This window comes from Nomia melanderi, unplaced genomic scaffold, assembly GCF_051020985.1.
Source record: "Nomia melanderi isolate GNS246 unplaced genomic scaffold, iyNomMela1 scaffold0224, whole genome shotgun sequence".
NCBI classification, from domain to species: Eukaryota; Metazoa; Arthropoda; class Insecta; order Hymenoptera; family Halictidae; genus Nomia; species Nomia melanderi.
Genome location: NW_027475339.1, coordinates 1 through 5,000, shown reverse-complemented (window position 1 = coordinate 5,000; position 5,000 = coordinate 1).

Sequence of the window (5,000 nt, the reverse complement as noted above, 5' to 3'; positions counted from 1 at the left end):
AAGCGTTTTAAAATTATTTCAATGTTTAATCCATGCGTAAACATGAAGTTTATTAACGTTTTTAACATTAAAAAAAATTACAAAAATTTATTTTTCGGAAAAAAAGGAAAAAACCGATTCGGCGGAGCGAGGTGTCCAGCCCGTGCGGTAATTCCAGCAGGCGAATCGGACTTCCCGAAATTTTTCTAAGTCCCACGGTCGACACCAACTTTTTTAATAAGCGTTTTAAAATTATTTCAATGTTTAATCCATGCGTAAACATGATGTTTATTAACGTTTTCAACGTTAAAAAAAATTACAAAAATTTATTTTTCAAAAAAAATGGAAAAAACCGATTCGTCGGAGCGAGGTGTCCTGCCCGTGCGGTAATTCCAGCAGGCGAATCGGACTTCCCGAAATTTTTCTAAGTCCCACGGTCGACACCAACTTTTTTAATAAGCGTTTTAAAATTATTTCAATGTTTAATCCATGCGTAAACATGAAGTTTATTAACGTTTTTAACATTAAAAAAAATTACAAAAATTTATTTTTCGGAAAAAATGGAAAAAACCGATTCGTCGGAGCGAGGTGTCCTGCCCGTGCGGTAATTCCAGCAGGCGAATCGGACTTCCCGAAATTTTTCTAAGTCCCACGGTCGACACCAACTTTTTTAATAAGCGTTTTAAAATTATTTCAATGTTTAATCCATGCGTAAACATGAAGTTTATTAACGTTTTTAACATTAAAAAAAATTACAAAAATTTATTTTTCGGAAAAAAAGGAAAAAACCGATTCGGCGGAGCGAGGTGTCCAGCCCGTGCGGTAATTCCAGCAGGCGAATCGGACTTCCCGAAATTTTTCTAAGTCCCACGGTCGACACCAACTTTTTTAATAAGCGTTTTAAAATTATTTCAATGTTTAATCCATGCGTAAACATGAAGTTTATTAACGTTTTTAACATTAAAAAAAATTACAAAAATTTATTTTTCGGAAAAAATGGAAAAAACCGATTCGTCGGAGCGAGGTGTCCTGCCCGTGCGGTAATTCCAGCAGGCGAATCGGACTTCCCGAAATTTTTCTAAGTCCCACGGTCGACACCAACTTTTTTAATAAGCGTTTTAAAATTATTTCAATGTTTAATCCATGCGTAAACATGAAGTTTATTAACGTTTTTAACATTAAAAAAAATTACAAAAATTTATTTTTCGGAAAAAAAGGAAAAAACCGATTCGGCGGAGCGAGGTGTCCAGCCCGTGCGGTAATTCCAGCAGGCGAATCGGACTTCCCGAAATTTTTCTAAGTCCCACGGTCGACACCAACTTTTTAATAAGCGTTTTAAAATTATTTCAATGTTTAATCCATGCGTAAACATGATGTTTATTAACGTTTTCAACGTTAAAAAAAATTACAAAAATTTATTTTTCAAAAAAAATGGAAAAAACCGATTCGTCGGAGCGAGGTGTCCTGCCCGTGCGGTAATTCCAGCAGGCGAATCGGACTTCCCGAAATTTTTCTAAGTCCCACGGTCGACACCAACTTTTTTAATAAGCGTTTTAAAATTATTTCAATGTTTAATCCATGCGTAAACATGAAGTTTATTAACGTTTTTAACATTAAAAAAAATTACAAAAATTTATTTTTCGGAAAAAATGGAAAAAACCGATTCGTCGGAGCGAGGTGTCCTGCCCGTGCGGTAATTCCAGCAGGCGAATCGGACTTCCCGAAATTTTTCTAAGTCCCACGGTCGACACCAACTTTTTTAATAAGCGTTTTAAAATTATTTCAATGTTTAATCCATGCGTAAACATGAAGTTTATTAACGTTTTTAACATTAAAAAAAATTACAAAAATTTATTTTTCGGAAAAAAAGGAAAAAACCGATTCGGCGGAGCGAGGTGTCCAGCCCGTGCGGTAATTCCAGCAGGCGAATCGGACTTCCCGAAATTTTTCTAAGTCCCACGGTCGACACCAACTTTTTTAATAAGCGTTTTAAAATTATTTCAATGTTTAATCCATGCGTAAACATGATGTTTATTAACGTTTTCAACGTTAAAAAAAATTACAAAAATTTATTTTTCAAAAAAAATGGAAAAAACCGATTCGTCGGAGCGAGGTGTCCTGCCCGTGCGGTAATTCCAGCAGGCGAATCGGACTTCCCGAAATTTTTCTAAGTCCCACGGTCGACACCAACTTTTTTAATAAGCGTTTTAAAATTATTTCAATGTTTAATCCATGCGTAAACATGAAGTTTATTAACGTTTTTAACATTAAAAAAAATTACAAAAATTTATTTTTCGGAAAAAATGGAAAAAACCGATTCGTCGGAGCGAGGTGTCCTGCCCGTGCGGTAATTCCAGCAGGCGAATCGGACTTCCCGAAATTTTTCTAAGTCCCACGGTCGACACCAACTTTTTTAATAAGCGTTTTAAAATTATTTCAATGTTTAATCCATGCGTAAACATGAAGTTTATTAACGTTTTTAACATTAAAAAAATTACAAAAATTTATTTTTCGGAAAAAAAGGAAAAAACCGATTCGGCGGAGCGAGGTGTCCAGCCCGTGCGGTAATTCCAGCAGGCGAATCGGACTTCCCGAAATTTTTCTAAGTCCCACGGTCGACACCAACTTTTTTAATAAGCGTTTTAAAATTATTTCAATGTTTAATCCATGCGTAAACATGATGTTTATTAACGTTTTCAACGTTAAAAAAAATTACAAAAATTATTTTTCAAAAAAAATGGAAAAAACCGATTCGTCGGAGCGAGGTGTCCTGCCCGTGCGGTAATTCCAGCAGGCGAATCGGACTTCCCGAAATTTTTCTAAGTCCCACGGTCGACACCAACTTTTTAATAAGTGTTTTAAAATTATTTCAATGTTTAATCCATGCGTAAACATGAAGTTTATTAACGTTTTTAACATTAAAAAAAATTACAAAAATTTATTTTTCGGAAAAAATGGAAAAAACCGATTCGTCGGAGCGAGGTGTCCTGCCCGTGCGGTAATTCCAGCAGGCGAATCGGACTTCCCGAAATTTTTCTAAGTCCCACGGTCGACACCAACTTTTTTAATAAGCGTTTTAAAATTATTTCAATGTTTAATCCATGCGTAAACATGATGTTTATTAACGTTTTCAACGTTAAAAAAAATTACAAAAATTTATTTTTCAAGAAAAATGGAAAATACCGATTCGGCGGAGCGAGGTGTCCAGCCCGTGCGGTAATTCCAGCAGGCGAATCGGACTTCCCGAAATTTTTCTAAGTCCCACGGTCGACACCAACTTTTTTAATAAGCGTTTTAAAATTATTTCAATGTTTAATCCATGCGTAAACATGATGTTTATTAACGTTTTCAACGTTAAAAAAAATTACAAAAATTTATTTTTCAAGAAAAATGGAAAATACCGATTCGGCGGAGCGAGGTGTCCAGCCCGTGCGGTAATTCCAGCAGGCGAATCGGACTTCCCGAAATTTTTCTAAGTCCCACGGTCGACACCAACTTTTTTAATAAGTGTTTTAAAATTATTTCAATGTTTAATCCATGCGTAAACATGACGTTTATTAACGTTTTTGACATTAAAAAAAATTACAAAAATTTATTTTTCAAAAAAATGGAAAAAACCGATTCGTCGGAGCGAGGTGTCCAGCCCGTGCGGTAATTCCAGCAGGCGAATCGGACTTCCCGAAATTTTTCTAAGTCCCACGGTCGACACCAACTTTTTTAATAAGCGTTTAAAATTATTTCAATGTTTAATCCATGCGTAAACATGATGTTTATTAACGTTTTCAACGTTAAAAAAAATTACAAAAATTTATTTTTCAAAAAAAATGGAAAAAACCGATTCGTCGGAGCGAGGTGTCCTGCCCGTGCGGTAATTCCAGCAGGCGAATCGGACTTCCCGAAATTTTTCTAAGTCCCACGGTCGACACCAACTTTTTTAATAAGCGTTTTAAAATTATTTCAATGTTTAATCCATGCGTAAACATGAAGTTTATTAACGTTTTTAACATTAAAAAAAATTACAAAAATTTATTTTTCGGAAAAAATGGAAAAAACCGATTCGTCGGAGCGAGGTGTCCTGCCCGTGCGGTAATTCCAGCAGGCGAATCGGACTTCCCGAAATTTTTCTAAGTCCCACGGTCGACACCAACTTTTTTAATAAGCGTTTTAAAATTATTTCAATGTTTAATCCATGCGTAAACATGAAGTTTATTAACGTTTTTAACATTAAAAAAAATTACAAAAATTTATTTTTCGGAAAAAAAGGAAAAAACCGATTCGGCGGAGCGAGGTGTCCAGCCCGTGCGGTAATTCCAGCAGGCGAATCGGACTTCCCGAAATTTTTCTAAGTCCCACGGTCGACACCAACTTTTTTAATAAGCGTTTTAAAATTATTTCAATGTTTAATCCATGCGTAAACATGAAGTTTATTAACGTTTTTAACATTAAAAAAAATTACAAAAATTTATTTTTCGGAAAAAATGGAAAAAACCGATTCGTCGGAGCGAGGTGTCCTGCCCGTGCGGTAATTCCAGCAGGCGAATCGGACTTCCCGAAATTTTTCTAAGTCCCACGGTCGACACCAACTTTTTTAATAAGCGTTTTAAAATTATTTCAATGTTTAATCCATGCGTAAACATGATGTTTATTAACGTTTTCAACGTTAAAAAAAATTACAAAAATTTATTTTTCAAAAAAAATGGAAAAAACCGATTCGTCGGAGCGAGGTGTCCTGCCCGTGCGGTAATTCCAGCAGGCGAATCGGACTTCCCGAAATTTTTCTAAGTCCCACGGTCGACACCAACTTTTTTTAATAAGTGTTTTAAAATTATTTCAATGTTTAATCCATGCGTAAACATGACGTTATTAACGTTTTTGACATTAAAAAAAATTACAAAAATTTATTTTTCAAAAAAAATGGAAAAAACCGATTCGTCGGAGCGAGGTGTCCAGCCCGTGCGGTAATGCCAGCAGGCGATCCGGGGTACTCGAAATTTTTCTAAGTCCCGACGGTCAAGAGTAAA